The sequence below is a fragment of the Ixodes scapularis genome, unplaced genomic scaffold (assembly GCF_016920785.2).
Source record: "Ixodes scapularis isolate PalLabHiFi unplaced genomic scaffold, ASM1692078v2 PGA_scaffold4__175_contigs__length_147842914, whole genome shotgun sequence".
Classification (NCBI taxonomy): Eukaryota; Metazoa; Arthropoda; class Arachnida; order Ixodida; family Ixodidae; genus Ixodes; species Ixodes scapularis.
In genome coordinates, this window is record NW_024609879.1 from 84,577,588 (window position 1) to 84,595,234 (window position 17,647).

The following is a 17,647-nucleotide window of genomic DNA, read 5'->3' on the forward strand; positions in this document are numbered from 1 at the left end:
TTGTTTTGAATTAAAAAAAAAAACGCTTAACATTTACGTTAGCTTGTTCATGCTGACCTGCACTGAGGAAGTACAGAATGTGTTTTGCACGTCCAGCGTGTCGTTATTTCATAAAAGTCGGCCGATAAAACGAATTCTGTGTTTTGTAAAGACCCGATTGGGCAGCGTAGGTCCAACGAAAACAGTAAAATAGCACTTTACCCTATGGGGAATCAGCCAGGACTCTGTCGATCTACTTTGGGCTATACTTGCCACAAAAAGTGTCCGCCAGTTTGTCCGTAAAAGGGGCAAAGACCACAACCCATTTTCTACAAAAAGATTGACTGATTTGCAGGCAACAGGTCCGGGGTGGAAATGAACTAGAGAGATGACATGAGGCAGGGGTGATTCAGAAATCAATTTTTTATTGCTGGCTTTAAATGTTGAAAGATAACAACTAACAAAAGACAAAAAAGATGGAATTACAAAAGAAAAAAAAAATCAAGTACAGGCTCACCTTTTTGGCAGACATCAAATATGAATAAAGAGGAACATAACACGTTGCTGGAGTCATGGGGTGCAACGGCGCCAAAAGGCAAATATTTGCATTGTGCGCCGGTGTTGCAAGGCCGCCCACTCATCTACGCACGCCACCGACGATCCGAGTACCCCTTGTCAATGGCCAGAGGAAATCGACCCCTACGTGACCCGGAAGCTACAACGCAAGGCACGACGAGAAGGAAACTCGCCGTGCCTTCTGTTATAGTTTCGTCGTAACCACATAACCCCCTACAGCCCACTCCACACTGCAGATAGGGCAGATGCTACGCTTCTTCGGCGTGTACAAACACACTCCCTCTCAACACTACACTACCTCCAGCACGTTGCGGATCTACCTGAGCCACCTAAATGCACATACTTCCGGAGACTACTAAAATAACTCTCACACACCAAGTTAAAAGGAAGCTGAAGCAGTTTTGTATTTGAGGAAACACACTTAAGTCGCCTTCATTTCACCTCCAGGATCTCGAACATCGAAATTATTTCTTTTATAATTTGGGGCATGGAGGTTGCAGAAAATCATTTTCAGAGTACCACCGAAGGCCCTCTTTCCAGGAGCGTGTCGCCATAAAAGGAGTTCTCGGAATCTTCCATCCAGCAGCGTTCACCACGGCTATGCACGCGTACTCTTGCTATTTTTTTTTTTTTTTTTTTAAGAAGGGCAGAAAAAGATGTTAACACTTGTGCCAGTACGGGGGAATACACCTGGCAAGCTAGGGATTGCATGCGCGGCCCTCGAGTGACACGAGCTTTGCGGCCGAAAGGCCATCTTATGACGCCACGACGAGTCGGGTGTTTTTCGTGTTTTCTCGCGTTAAAGGGGTACGGAAACCAAATTCTGGAGCTCATTTCTTTGTTTCAACACGACGCAGGTAGCAGCACAACCACAGAAACATAAATATTGCGCTAGAAAACGCAAGAAAACATATTTTAAAGTGAATTAAACGATAATCAAAAACCACCTGGTAGTTGGTTATGAAGCTTCAATGGAATGTCGTGACGACAACATGCCTCTGAAAGCAGCGCCGCAGCGGTATGTCCGCTCACTGGTATAGATTGCCTAGGCCTGAACGCAATACCGAGGCGTCTTGGTGGAAAGAGCCAAAACGAAGTGAGCCACCTTGGTTTCAGCTCTCGCGCGACGTGCAAACGCGTGCTTCGGTTGTTCTCAGGTTTGGTGCGCGTGTCTTTGTCGTGAAGTTTAACACACATCATTTTTCTGCGAGGTTTTTCGGCGACTTTACGACGGGATGCCGAAATATTGTGCGGCAGAGGGTTGTGGGAACAGTGTTGTTCGTTGTGAGACGTCGGCACACACGTTTCCGAAGGACGAGAAGCTCTGTTACCTGTGGAGTCGTCTCGCTCGCCCGTCCTTTCCAACGTGGGTTCCCTCGAAAAGTGATCGTCTATGCAGCGAGCATTTTCGGGATGAGGACTACATCAGGAGCCCCAGTGCCCTCCGGTATGTATGGGCCACTAACTGAACCTCTGCCATATTGCATTATCTGTCCTAGAACAACTGTTTGAACATGTGCCCAAATTGCGTGCCTTGATGCCACCGTGAACACCCATACAATACTTTGATGGTATCAACGGTTCCCAGGTGATTTTATAGTTCCTTCTTTCTTTTCTCTTTAGGGAACTCCAGTGCGGCAACTAGCACAAGGCCGTCTTTGGCATCAGCAGCAGCGTGTTGCAAGACACGGTGTGCACTGACACAGACGACGGGCATCTACAAAAATAAAGGTGGGGTCATATGGTGGAACTTGTTTTGGTTGGTATGAGAATGCCTTAAAGGAGATTACTTTACATGGGAACCTTATGTTTGTGTTTATGGCATTGCATGATGTCAGAAGGCCACGTGACATCATTGTCATATGACAACATGGTGTCATGTGACGCCTCAGTGCGACGGTCACAATTTACCGAGTTTATTTTTTTCACAAACTTCAGATAGAAAGTGCTGTTTGTTAAACACTCCATCAAGTGTTGTCACACACTTACTGCTTTTGATGGAATGTCTAAGCCAGATGATTTTTAAATGCATATCAAAAAATATTTACCATGAAAGTTATATAGATTGGCGGAAGCCAAGATACCTGTTGACTTATACATGAAGATATTACTTGAGCAATTCTAGAGATGTACTTCTAGAATTCATGGGATGTCATGAGAGTTTCTTTATTAGAAGCTTTGGCACAATTTCTGAAGTGTTCCAAGTAGCCGCCAATCCAATATTAAATTCAAATATGTGCATTTTATTGTGTAAAGGCATGTTTCTAGAGCTCCACACTGTTCACCAGTTGCCCAGGCATGCATCAAACCGCCGTCAAGGACCCGGTTCGTGCAGACGGATGTTTCGGGGACGATGGTCTGGTGTTCTTCACCGTCTCACGGAGACGATGCGCTCGACACTGATCTGGATCTCTCAGATCTGTGTCCACCAAGAGCAGAAGCGGATTCCAGCTACTGTCTGTCAGAGGACAGCTTTGCTAGGTTTGTATGCTCTTGAGCAATAACTGACCGCATCTTCATTCTTGACTGAGCCACTTGTTGAGATGATGTTTGTTTTTGCAACATAGCCCCGAGAAGGAAGCTCCGTCTTTGGTGCATGAGCGGAAGTTCATCGTCTTCGAGTCATGCCTGGACCAGCTACTGGAGACGTGTCGCTCCTGTGCTGCCCCTAACACTCACATCGACAAGACCGTCCAGGGCTCAAGCCTTCAGGTGTCTACGCTCTGTCGGAGCGGCCATACAGAGACGTGGTGCAGCCAACCTGTCATCAGGCGGAAGCCAGTTGGCAACATCCTGGTGGCTGCTGCAATCCTCTTCACGGGCTGCAGCATCAAGAAGGCCCTGCGGATGCTCAGTAGCATGGACATCGCCTGTTTCTGCTACAAGACCTTCTTTATTATTCAGAAGGCCTTTCTGCTCCCGGCAATCGAGAAGGTATATTGTTACATGAAAACCTTTCTCATCTGGTAGTTTTACCAGTTGTGGATATTAAATATTGACTGGTGACAAAAGCATGATTTATTAGCTTCCAATTTCACTAACACCCTCTTTAACATGCCCCCCCCCCCCTATCATTACAATGTTACATGCAACTTTCCGCCTGTTGAGAATAGTGCTGCAGGTTACCATGTGCCAACCCCTCTAGCAGAGATGTCATTTTTTCCTTTACCTTTTCTGCAGATTCTGCATTGCCATTTTTCTTATCGGTGACATGGGAGTATTCCAGTGCATAAGTTGTCCGGTATCCAGACTGTACTAGAAAATCGAGGTCTTATCACATGTGATGATTTTTTTTTTTAGAAAGTTGAGTTTTGCTGTGAATCGTTCCATGAAGTTAGTACAAATGTGTTTCCAGGTGCCTTTCTGTTCCTGACTGAGCAAAACGTGAAAATTAGTAAAATTTTCTGCAACAATTGGTGATCAAGTATTTGTTGGTAACAGACATGGGAAGCGCACTTGAACAGAGTTAATGGGAGGACTTGCAGCAGAACCAGACTCAGTGAGAAAGGTCAAGACGTGTTGCAAGAAGTATATTTTTCAGTACAATACGGAAACGGACCGTCTTGTATATTCGACCTGCATCACCCTGTTCTGGTTTTGTGTTGTATAATAAATGTGTGTTGATTCCAGGCCGTTTTTGTCTAGCCACATCAGTTATAGCATGATGTAAAGGAGTTCTTCATATGGCAGATACCTTTTATTTCTTGAAACCGACATAACTTCCATCGGTGGATGGGAACTCTCGTCGAATTCGTTGCACGGCGCAGCTGGGCAGTGGCACCCGGTTACCGCGCCCCAGCTTATGGTGAACCTACCAAGTGAATTGCCGGTAGGCAGTGTAGCGGTGCCTCCTAAAATGAGATGATTGCATGAAGTACCAGTCAGTTGCCAGTTCAAGAGAATATAATAGAACCTAACTGCAATTTACAAAAATTTTCTCAATATCTAGTTACATGGGAGCAATATCGATAATGCAGGAAGAAGCATACCTTTGTATTTTTTATTACTTGTCATCACCGAGGTCAATCAGTCATTGGCATTTATAAAAATTTACTTCTCGTTACGCAATTTTGTTATTTTTTCCTTGAGATATCGCACCCAACCATGCTGCAATGATGACCTGTATATGTACCAGTTGCTATCTGTATTATCTGAAATGCTATGAATACAGCGATGGACGAGCTTGAAAGCAAATTTTATTGAGTAGTAAACTCTTCATAGATTGTGCATGTTTACACATGCGTTTTATTTGGTGACAACTATTTTCTGCCATGTTGCAAAAGATAGAGTAGCTGCGATAGTGCTTTAACTGTCAAAGCTAGTTGTGCGATAGCATTTGATTGAGAATAAACACAAAGCCATGTGCTTTTGCAGCAGTGTGTAGCTGAAGCACGGTGGAAGCTACATTTGCCTCGACAATGCAGCACAAAACAGGTGATGCCGAGTACAGTGCAGGCAATACAAGTTACAGAACTCTTCTGTGGTGGTTTATCCTTTTATCTTACAAATCCAGAAAAAAATGGAGCATAAGAAAACTGGAATCATGGAATGTTGATTTCTGAAGGAGAGGCAGTATCAAGTGAGAAAATCATCTTGCTTACATCATGACTTCTGCTAGAATTACAATATACATACTCTTGTGGGCCCCTGTCTCCTGCATCAAGAGGGCAGAAGTACCGGGGCTTGAGGTACTCTAGGTCCAAGATGTCGGTGTTTAGGCAATACAGCTCGAACAAGGGGTGCTTTGTTACACAAGGCACCCCCTGGTCACTGCACATACGCACCACATTGTGCAACTCCCTGCAGCACACCGACTCCTCGACTGTCTGCATTGGTCTGCAGACGCTGCCACAGGAGCACCTGTTAGTACAAAGAGATTTGTTTTTCTATTTATTCACCCTTAATATTCTCGAGACCTACAAAGTGTGTGGTATGTACAAATATGTTCGTGAAAAAGTACTAAATTCGCACAACCTTCACAACGTGTGTTCTTTACATCTTTGGTTGGCAAGCACTCACAGTAGATTACATTCCTTCAGGGAAGATTAGTAGCCGAGCATGTTGAACGGAACATGAAATCGCAGAACCAGCTGGGGATGCTGGGCTCTGTCCATCCCTCTCCTGTTCGATCTCGATGAGCATCGTACCGCCGTGTACCGTTACTACATGACATATTGCACTGACGCAATGTCTCGGCTACAGTGTGAAGCACTGTTGCTGCACTACGGCAGGCAGTCTTCAGCGATAAGTGTGAGCGAAGATGCTACCAGAGCGAGCGCGATGCTTTGAGCGGGACCGCTGCGCACGCGCGAAGGGGAAACGTCGTGCAAAACCACCTCGGGCTTGTAGCATGGTAGCACTGGTTACGTACGCACTTGCGGTGGAGCACCCGGGCAGATTGTGTTGCTACATCACGAAAATAAAAAACGCGAAATACGAGGACAAGTGGAAGACTACACAGGACAAGGGTTTGTCCTGTCTAGTCTTCCACTTCTCCTTGTCTTTCGCGCTTTTTTATTTTTGTGATGTTTACCCAACTAGGCCAACAAATTATTTCGCTAAAGATGTTGCCTGCACGATCCCGCCCACGCGCGGGGAAAGCTCTTTCGAAGGCCACACGCGCTTTTTGGTTCGAAACTTGCGTTTTTATACATCTTTCAGTCCTTCTATAAAAGCGTTTCGCGGCACATTCATTGCCGTGTTCGTGCGTACGTACACTTTTGGATAGCCGCCGTTGCAAGCGTACTTTAGCTACTGATCTTTGTTAACGCGAGCGCTCCTTCGACAAAACCACGTTTCGCAAGCTTACCAACAGAAGTTACACGCTAATACAACGACCTGGTTTAGACAGCGTACTTTCATCATTCATGACAGCGCGGCTAGCGCGCTGTCATTAAATCGTCTCGCTGCTTTATTACACGTGCGCGCGCGAATGCATTCGCGGACTCTTCTGTGACTAGGCTCACCTAGTGTGCCTCAATGTCCTTCTGTTTAGGGTGATGCCACCCTTTGTAGTACCCGATGCCGACAGCACGCGCTCACGGGTAAAATACAAAGAAATCGACGAAAACAAAACGTCGCCGGAGCACAGTCAGCGCCACGAGCGCGTGCAAGGACACGTTCTTTCACGCGCTTCTGAACAAAAAGTAAAAATAAAAGTGTGAGACAAAATGGCCAGATGTCTCCACCCTAAGCAAAGCGCACATGAAGGCACCCTAGGCTCACCAATTCGCCGTGCCGACGCGCCGGGCTGCTGGTGGATGTGGGCTGCCTGGCCAGCCTGGCGTTTCCGGAGAGTCGGACGACTCCTCGTCTGTTGCGGACGACGATGCCGAAGGATCGTACAGATATGGCTCTGAGCCGAATCGCTTTTCCCCCACCATAGCCACTAGCGATCTGTTGATGTCTTCGTCTTCGCTAATGTCATCGTACCCACTGACGCTGCCACCACTCTCGTCATGTAGACACGCCATCGCACACTCAAGGCAGTTGAAGCAGCTCTGACACCTCCGCCCCTCCGCGCCTCTGCTGCCTCTGCTGGCCCCGCGATATCTACAGCCCTTGGGTACTTCGACAAAGCGAGATTGTAACGCGTTGACGCCTCCAAGTGGCAAAACTCGTCACTACGGTACGCTTGGTCGTCCGAGGCATGATGACGTCAAGACGTCTGCCGGATCTCCCGAGATGCATCGCGCTCCTCCATGGCTGATTTTGAAGCGCTCGCCAAAATCGCGGCATTTAGAGCATAAAATATAGCCATCTGCTCAAAATACGACCGTGCGATTATTCATTACAGGCTTAGCTGATCATATTGAACTCATTTCTTGATGTTTTCTCTATATTTCAAGTTTCGATTCCGTATCCCTTTAAGTTACATCTTCGGGGAAAACGAACGCGATATTCATATCAACGGGATAAAACTACGCTAGAATCAAGCTCTATCTCTTTTTTTTTTTTAAAGAAGTGTTCCGGCTTCCCTTTAAGGACTGCGCCTCAGCTCAGGATCTTGCAGAACGTGCACTGAAAACACTCGTCCCACTTATCCAACCAAGGATCTCAGAGGACTGTGTCACTCCTCCACGGGCGGCAGAGTATAAATTACGTCCACCCCTAGTTAAGCACATTAATAGCGTACATGAACAGGGAGAGTCCCTAATTTCATCCCCCTCCAGTAGCACCGGTCTTGGTACAATACAAATGTTTCACTTTCTCTGTTCAAAGTCCTAGTGGGCCTCACACGGAAGCCGTCTCTCACCAGAGCGCCCGTTCAAAAGTAGCGAACTCGCAGCGGCAGAATATTGTTGTAATGGTGGCCTCAGCTCCCTGTTCCACCGGAAATAGGTCAGACGATCCTCACACACAAACACTTGAAAACTTCGTGATTTGTCACCATACCGCTGACACTACTTAGGATTTCAGTCCAGCGCGGTTCCTTTGCCATGACACTGCAGCTTCCTTTACCAAGTACCTGCGGTACAGGTCTCTCACTGCGGTGGCCACTATGTTGCATTTTCGGACAGATTGGTCGACGTGCCGCGATCTCAGCCTCGGTAGGTGGAGCAACGCGTTTGTCTGTTGAGAGACCTCCTTGCGCCACTGGCCATCAACGATGTTGCCGAAGTGGTCGACTTCAATCAGCATTGGCATTTAGCATGTGCAACTTGTCGTCTTGTAGGTAGTTGTGCAGTACACAAGCTGCGCGGACGACTCCAGTGGCGTGGTCTGGGAGGAGGTCGATTGGCCTGCGGAAGATGCAAAATCTAGTAGCCAAAATTTCGAATGCGTTCTGGACGCACCTTCTGGAAATGGGACAAAGACAACACTGTGATTTTTGTTATTATAATGCAAGTGCAACAATTCTAAAGGTTACCTCGCTCTACACAGTCGATAGTTGAATATTTTTAGATAATCGCTGAGGTATCAACCAGGACAGGGCCTCAGAAAGTCCGACCTCAGTTGAAATGCCTCGTCTCCAACGAAGACGGACGCGGCGATAACATGGGAAGATGGCAGCAGATTTGGTGGTGGACAATTCAAGGCAGCTTGACTGAGGTACTGTCCTATCCTTGGTGCCTTGAAGACGCCACCATCACTTTGGTGGCCATACGCTCCAGCGTCTGTGGCCATAAACCTCGACTTGCTGTCCACGACGGCCATCAGCACTACAGAGTAGGTTACCCTGAAAAGCCGAATGTTACGTCACTTCATGCACTCTTCCAAAACATGATATGTGTTAAAGTAAATTTGTAGACCCATAAACAGCACCTTGTAGTTATAGTACAGGCTTCGAGAATCGGCAAGATATGTCCGTGCTTTCCGTCAACGTTCCCCACACAATGAGGAAAATTCCGCCCTGTCTCAAAGCCCTTGGCAATTTCCCTTGGTCTGTGATTCTTGATGGGAGCTAGAAGTACAGCACAAAGTGCATACATGGTTTCACGTTGTTATTTAAAAGCCGTTTATGTAATCTTTACCTATAGTAATACTGGTAATAAATGCATCCTCAAATATGAGAAATACTTGTTGACGCTTAACAATTGCGAATACTTTTGTAACTGGATCTGAAAAGCTGTGTGTCTGTTTTTTTGTTTTTTTTTCTCCCTCGCTCCTTTTTTTCTACGTTCAGCTGGAAACTTTCAGAAGCATGTTTAGCCAACTAGCCCAGCTCCAGGCACACACCACTTACTTTTGTAAGCTATCATATTATGCCCAAGTCAGGCCGGTGCCAGACTGCTTATACAAAAGGCAAAAAACAGTCTGCCGACATCGATCGAACGCGACTCATTGACGCATCTGTGTTTCATAAGCCGCGTGCCAGGCTGCTCCTTTCATTGGTTGCCGTGCGACATCAAAAAGCAGGGATGCTGCGGTGCCTCAAATTACTATTTGTCTGCAAACATAATTCGTAGGATGCGTAATGTGTGACCCCGTCTTTCGAAGGTGGCGCAGTAATAGCATTGGGGCCCTCAACATCCTCAGGTCTGCAGCCCTCTCTTTCCAAGTTCGTCCCTATAATCATAAATCAATGGCTCTCTTTCTTGACAGTACAGCTTTCAACATGATTCATTTAGATATTTCGGCTGCGAATAGTTAGGAGCAGCTGCAAAGGACGAGTTAGCTGCAGTGATTTGTACGCCCGACTCCCATAATTATCTCCAGGTGGGGTGTGACACCCCCCCCCCCCCCCCCCCCCCCCAGGATGTCTTAAGCAATATATATAAACCTAAAGCCAGCCCCTTCTAACACCCCCTTATTTATCTCCAGGTTGGGGGCGACACCCCTCAGAATTTCTTGACCAATGCATCTAGACCTAAGGCCACCCCCTCCCAACAGCCCCCCCCCCCCCCCCCCCCCACCCCCCGAATAATTACAACACCCCCTGATTTAGAATTCTGGATGATTCCGTGGTTTGGTCGTGTGTAGAAAGAGTACACCACCGGGGCAGGGGGGGGGGGGGGGGGAAACCTGAATTCATCAATTTCCCAAGACCACCACTGTGAGTCTTGTTGTTCGTCATGATCTACATCTTTAAAGGCGGTATTTAGGGGACGCCGTATTGGCGCGCATTGTTCGTAGCTAGAGCTCAAAAAGAACTGCTACGTACTGCTGGCAAAGATAAACAATCTTGACGGTGTGAAATATACGTTGCAGAAGCGTTGTGCAAATTCACTAACAGCACGTGCTCTCGGCAGCAACCGGCGAAAGCTATGGCCCCCAGTGAATACCACACGACCGGAATACCACCTCCATTTTCAAGTGTTTTTTTCATTACGAGACACCAGCGACTCTTTCACAGCATGCATGCGACACTAAGGATACGGTTGGTTTTGGATGAGGCGCGTTTTTATTGGCTGTCTTTTCGTACCGTCGCAGCGGCGCTGGTGACGTCTCGAAGGATGTTTGACAATTGACGCAGCTCCGATTATTTCATAATCGCATTGAACCTGCCTGTTTGCCGCAACAGCGCCGTCGCAACTGCGAAATCGCAACTAAAATCGCTCCATGTGAAACCGTCCTCTTTTCCACAAGTTACCAAAAACGAAATCAAATTTCTTTGCTTACCTTCATGTGTTTTGGGCGAAGCACCTTTCATATATGCGGACGTCTCTCATGCACGATGGATGCCCCTGTTGACACTCCAACCTTGAATTGCAGTGCAAGATCCTGCATTGACGTTGCCGATGACAGGTACCTGAATAAAAACAAAACATTACTGTGTACATCAATGTGTGGAAGCCGAGAAACTAGTAATGAGTTCGCCATATAAACCAGTTTAATTTCACCTCGTATTCACTCCAAACAGTTAAGTTTAAAGAGAATACCATTTTACCTCAAAGTGATAGCAAGCCGCACCCGCGACGAAACGGGCTCTCTGACGACATATTGCTTCGTAAGCTTTGTTTCCAGGCGAGTGTGGAGTCTTTCAAAGGCGTTCCGCATTATATATCCGGTAATATCTTCGAAACTGCTCCGGGTCGCTGTGCAGCATAAAAAGGGTCTGCAGAGAAAAAGTATTCCAGAAACCTGTTCGCAAAAAAGCACAAGTCGACTTACCAATGAGTAAAACTCCGATTCTTTGGCTCTGTTTCGCCAGCACGGCCTGACCCGCCATCACCGCGGGCTGCCGTCTAGGAGCGGGAGTTTTTTTTCCGCAGAAGTAGGTATTCCTTTTTACAGAGCAGTCTGAACTCGTCGTCATCAGCGGCCATCATGCTCTATGAAAGTCAAGACGCGCTGCTACTTGCCACCTTTCAATATGGAACATCGTCCACGCGACGAAGCCACCGGGACAACTGTTCGCCTTGCGCGACATGCCAAGCAACGGAACAACTAGCTTGCTCAAGCAGTTATGAGCTGTGACTCTCCCGGTGTCCTTGTCGCGTTCGTCGTACTCGTTGTTTTCGTCGTTTTCGTTGATGCGAATGCAATCGATGCAAACGTCTGAATCGGCCCTAAATATAAGTATACGGCGTACTTTTTACCAGAAGCTAATAAATAAATCTGAAAATTTTATAATTTTGTTAAATATCGAAATTAGTATCGTCAAACGAATTCAAGGGTTCCAACCATGTGCTTCGCAAGTGCGAAAAATCGCATATGTTCTCAATCAATGTGAAAGGAAACGCGAAATTTCGCATGTGCGGTTCATCGCTTCACCGATTTCGCAGGAGAAAATCGCACCATGTGAATCGGGCTTTAAGCCAGATTCACATGGTGCGATTTTCTCCTGCGAAATCGGTGAAGCGATGAACCGCACATGCGAAATTTCGCGTTTCCTTTCACATTGATTGAGAACATATGCGATTTTTCGCACTTGCGAAGCACATGGTTGGAACCCTTGAATTCGTTTGACGATACTAATTTCGATATTTAACAAAATTATAAAATTTTCAGATTTATTTATTAGCTTCTGGTAAAAAGTACGCCGTATACTTATATTTAGGGCCGATTCAGACGTTTGCATCGATTGCATTCGCATCAACGAAAACGACGAAAACAACGAGTACGACGAACGCGACAAGGACACCGGGAGAGTCACAGCTCATAACTGCTTGAGCAAGCTAGTTGTTGCGTTGCTTGGCATGTCGCGCAAAGCGAACAGTTGTCCCGGTGGCTTCGTCACGTGGACGATGTTCCATATTGTAAGATGGCAAGTAGCAGCGCGTCTTGACTTTCATAGAGCATGATGGCCGCTGATGACGACGAGTTCCGACTGCTCTGTAAAAAGGAATACCTACTTCTGCGGAAAAAAAAAACTCCTGCTCCTAGACGGCAGCCCGCGGTGATGGCGGGTCAGGCCGTGCTGGCAAAACAGAGCCAAAGAATCGGAGTTTTACTCATTGGTAAGTCGACTTGTGCTTTTCTGCGAGCAGGTTTCTGGAATACTTTTTCTCTGCAGACCCTTTTTATGCTGCACAGCGACCCGGAGCAGTTTCGAAGATATTACCGGATAATGCGGAACGCCTTTGAAAGACTCCACACTCGCCTGGAAACAAAGCTTACGAAGCAATACGTCGTCAGAGAGCCCATTTCGTCGCGGGTGCGGCTTGCTATCACTTTGAGGTGAAATGGTATTCTCTTTAAACTTCACTGTTTGGAGTGAATACGAGGTGCAATTAAACTGGTTTATATGGCGAACTCATTACTAGTTTCTCGGCTTCCAGACATTGATGTACACAGTAATGTTTTGTTTTTATTCAGGTACCTGTCATCGGCAACGTCAATGCAGGATCTTGCACTGCAATTCAAGGTTTGAGTGTCAACAGGGGCATCCATCGTGCATGAGAGATGTCCGCATATATGAAAGGTGCTTCGCCCAAAACACGTGAAGGTAAGCAAAGAAATCTGATTTCGTTTTTGGTAACTTGTGGAAAAGAGGACGGTTTCACATGGAGCGATTTTAGTTGCGATTTCGCAGTTGCGACGGCGCTGTTGCGGCAAACAGGCAGGTTCAATGCGATTATGAAATAATCGGAGCTGCGTCAATTGTCAAACATCCTTCGAGACGTCACCAGCGCCGCTGCGACGGTACGAAAAGACAGCCAATAAAAACGCGCCTCATCCAAAACCAACTGTATCCTTAGTGTCGCATGCATGCTGTGAAAGAGTCGCTGGCGTCTCGTAATGAAAAAAAACACTTGAAAATGGAGGTGGTATTCCGGTCGTGTGGTATTCACTGGGGGCCATAGCTTGCGCCGGTTGCTGTTGAGAGCACGTGCTGTTAGTGAATTTGCACAACGCTTCTGCAACGTATATTCCACACCGTCAAGATTGTTTATCTTTGCCAGCAGTACGTAGCAGTTCTTTTTGAGCTCTAGCTGCGAACAATGCGCGCCTGTACAGCGTCCACTAAATACCGCCTTTAAAGATGTAGATCATGACGAGCAACAAGACTCACAGTGGTAATCTTGGGAAATTGATGAATTCAAGTTCCCCCCCCCCCCCCCCCCCCCCCCCTGCCCCGGTGTACTCTTTCTACACGCTACCAAACCACGGAATCATCCAGATTTCTAAATCAGGGGGTGTTGCAATTATTCGGGGGGGGGGGGGGGGGGCTGTTGGGAGGGGGTGGCCTTAGGTCTAGATGCATTGGTCAAGAAATTCTGAGGGGTGTCGCCCCCAACCTGGAGATAAATAAGGGGGTGTTAGAAGGGGCCGGCTTTAGGTTTATATACATTGCTTAAGACATCCTGGGGGGGGGGGGGGGGGGTGTCACACCCCACCTGGGGATAATTATGGGAGTCGGGTGTACAAATCACTGCAGCAAACTCGTCCTTTGCAGCTGCTCCTAACTATTCGCAGCCGAAATATCTAAATGAATCATGTTGAAAGCTGTACTATCAAAAATGGCTTCTCAAGAAGTTTACACAACAGAGAGCCATTGATTTATGATTCTAGGGACGAACTTGGGAAGAGAGGGCTGCAGACCTGAGGATGTTGAGGGCCCCAATGCTATTACTGCGCCACCTTGGAAAGACGGGGTCACAGATTACGCATCCTACGAATACAGTTTGCAGACAAATAGTAATTTGAGGCACCGCAGCATCCCTGTTTTTTTATGTCGCACGGCAACCAATGAAAGGAGCAGCCTGGCACGCAGCTTATGAAACACAGATGCGTCAGTGAGTCGCGTTCGATCGATGTCTGCAGACTGTTTTTTGTCTTTTGTATAAGCAGTCTGACACCGGCCTGACTTGGGCATAATATGATAGCTTACAAAAGTAAGTGGTGTGTGCCTGGAGCTGGGCTAGTTGGCTAAACATGCTTCTGAAAGTTTCCAGCTGAACGTAGAAAAAAAGGAGCGAGGGAGAAAAAAAAACAGACACACAGCTTTTCAGATCCAGTTACAAAAGTATTCGCAATCGTTAAGCGTCAACAAATATTTCTCATATTTGAGGATGCATTTATTACCAGTATTACTATAGGTAAAGATTACATGAGCGGCATTTAAATAACAACGTAAAACTATGTGTGAACTTCGTGCTGTACTTCTAGCTCCCATCAAGAATCACAGACCAAGGAAAATTGCTAAGGGCTTTGAGACAGGGCGGAATTTTCCACGTTGTGAGGGGAACGTTGACGGAAAACACGGACAGATCGAAGCCCTTGCCGATTCTTGAAGCCTGTACTATAACTACAAGGTGCTGTTTATAGGTCTACAAATTTACTTTAACACATATCATGTTTTGGAAGAGTGCATGAGGTGACGTAACATTCGGCTTTTCTGGGTAACCTTCTCTGTAGTGCTGATGGCCGTCGTGGACAGCAAGTCGAGGTTTATGGCCACAGACGCTGGAGCGTATGGCCACCGAAGTGATGGTGGCGTCTTCAAGGCATCAAGGATAGGACAGTGCCTCAGTCAAACTGCCTTGAATTGTCCACCACCAAATCTGCTGCCATCTTCCCATGTTATCGCCGCGTCCGTCTTCGTTGGAGACGAGGCATCTCAACTGAGGTCGGACTTTCTGAGGCCCTGTCCTGGTTGATACCTCAGCGATTATCTAAAAATATTCAACCATCGACTGTGTAGAGCGAGGTAACCTTTAGAATTGTTGCACTTGCATTATAATAACAAAAATCACAGTGTTGTCTTTGTCCCATTCCAGAAGGTGCGTCCAGAACGCATTCGAAATTTTGGCTACTAGATTTTGCATCTTCCGCAGGCCAATCGACCTCCTTCCAGACCACGCCACTGGAGTCGTCCGCGCAGCTTGTGTACTGCACAACTACCTACAATACGAAAAGTTGCACATGCTAAATGCCAATGCTGATTGAAGTTGACCACTTCGGCAACATCGTTGATGGCCAGTGGCGCAAGGAGGTCCCTCAACAGACAAACGCGTTGCTCACCTACCGAGGCTGAGATCGCGGCACGTCGACCAATCTGTCCGAAAAAGCAACATAGTGGCCACCGCAGTGAGAGACCTGTACCGCAGGTACTTGGTAAAGGAAGCTGCAGTGTCATGGCAAAGGAACCGCGCTGGACTGAAATCCTAGGTAGTGTCAGCGGTATGGTGAAAAATCACGAAGTTTTCAAGTTTTTGTGCGTGAGGATCGTCTGACCTATTTCCGGTGGAACAGGGAGCTGAGGCCACCATTACAACAATATTCTGCCGCTGCGAGTTCGCTACTTTTGAACGGGCGCTCTGGTGAGAGCCGGCTTCCGTGTGAGGCCCACTAGGACTTTGAACAGAGAAAGTGAAACATTTGTATTGTGCCAAGACCGGTGCTACTGGAGGGGGATGAAATCAGGGACTCTCCCTGTTCATGTACGCTATTAATGTGCTTAACTAGGGGTGGACGTAATTTATACTGTGCCGCTTGTGGAGGAGTGACACAGTCCTCTGAGATCCTTGGTTGGATAGGTGGGACGAGTGTTTTCAGTGCACGTTCTGCAAGATCCTGAGCTGAGGCGCAGTCCTTAAAGGGAAGCCGGAACACTTCTTTAAAAAAAAAAAAAGAGATAGAGCTTGATTCTAGGGCAGTTTTATCCCGTGGATATGAATATCGCGTTCGTTTTCCCTGAAGATGTAACTTAACGCGAGAAAACACGAAAAATACCCGACTCGTCGTGGCGTCATAAGAGGGCCTTTCGGCCGCAAAGCTTCTGTCACTCAAGGGCCGCGCATGCAACCCCTAGCTTGCCAGGTGTATTCCCCCGTACTGGCACAAGTTTTAACATCTTTTTCTGCCCTTCTTAAAAAAAATAGCAAGAGTACGAGTGCATAGCTGTGGTGGACGCTGCTGGAAGGAAGATTCCGAGAACTCCTTTTATGGCGACACGCTCCTGGAAGGAGGGCCTTCGGTGGTACTCTGAAAATGATTTTCTGCAACCTCCATGCCCCAAATTATAAAAGAAATAATTTCGATATTCGAGATCCTGGAGGTGAAATGAAGACGACTTAAGTGTGTTTCCTCAAATACAAAACCGCTTCAGCTTCCTTTTAACTTGGCGTGTGAGAGTTATTTGAGTAGTCTCCGGAAGTATGTGCATTTAGGTGGTTCAGGTAAATCTGCAACGTGCTGGAGGTAGTGTAGTGTTGAGAAGGAGTGTGTTTGTACACGCCGAAGAAGCGTAGCATCTGCCCTCTCTGCAGTGTGGGGTGGGCTGTAGAGGGTTATGTGGTTACGACGAAACTATAACAGAAGGCACGGCCTTTTGTTATAGTTTGCCTTGCGTTGTAGCTTCCGAGTCACGTAGGGGTCGATTTCGTCTGGCCATTGACAAGGGGTACTCGGATCGTCGGTGGCGTGCGTAGATGAGTGGGCGGCCTCGCAACACCAGCGCACAATGCAAATATTTGCCTTTTGGCGCCGGTGCACCCCATGACTCCAGCAACGTGTTATGTTCCTCTTTATTCATATTTGATGTCTGCCAAAAAGGTGAGCCTGTACTTGATTTTTTTTTTCTTTTGTAATACCATCTTTTTTGTCTTTTGTTAGTTGTTATCTTTCAACATTTAAAGCCAGCAATAAAAAATTGATTTCTGAATCACCCCTGCATCATGTCATCTCTCTAGTTCATTTCCACCCCGGACCTGTTGCCTGAAAATCAGTCAATTTTTTTGTAGAAAATGGGTTGTGGTCTTTGCTCCTTTTACGGACAAACTGGCGGACACTTTTTGTGGCAAGTATAGCCCAAAGTAGATCGACAGAGTCCTGGCTGATTCCCCATAGGGTAAAGTGCTATTTTACTGTTTTCGTTGGACCTACGCTGCCCAATCGGGTCTTTACAAAACACAGAATTCGTTTTATCGGCCGATTTTCATGAAATGAACGACACGCTGGACGTGCAAAACACATTCTGTACTTCCTCAGTGTAGGTCAGCATGAACAATCTGACGTAAATGTTAAGCTTTTTATTTTAATTCAAAACAATATTAGCGAATGCGAACATGACAAAAACACTGAAGATAAAGGAAACGACATAAATAAAAAAACCACAGGTTTTCAGATGCAAAAAAAAAGCCAAAACAATCATGTTGGTGAAATAATCTCAAATTATGCACAAAACCAAATTGTCACAGGATTTCTATGACAAATGTCACGCGTGGCACGTGTGACATTTGCGTAGGGGACTCATTGAATAGTA

The 17,647-nt window shown here is 46.7% G+C and overlaps 1 long non-coding RNA gene across 2 annotated transcripts; it reads right to left on the reverse strand.

The window, feature by feature from the left end:
* Positions 1–4,368: 4,368 nt before the first annotated feature.
* Positions 4,369–6,956, reverse strand: LOC115330320. Of its 2 annotated transcripts, XR_005716418.1 has the most exons (4): positions 6,936–6,956; positions 6,781–6,868; positions 5,340–5,415; positions 4,369–4,406 (listed from the first exon to the last, which is right to left on the reverse strand). It is a non-coding gene; the product is annotated as an uncharacterized LOC115330320 (long non-coding RNA). The 2 variants fall into 2 exon arrangements; XR_005716417.1 differs by lacking the exon at positions 6,936–6,956 and having other exon boundaries at positions 6,781–6,905.
* Between the last annotated feature and the right edge of the window lie 10,691 nt (positions 6,957–17,647).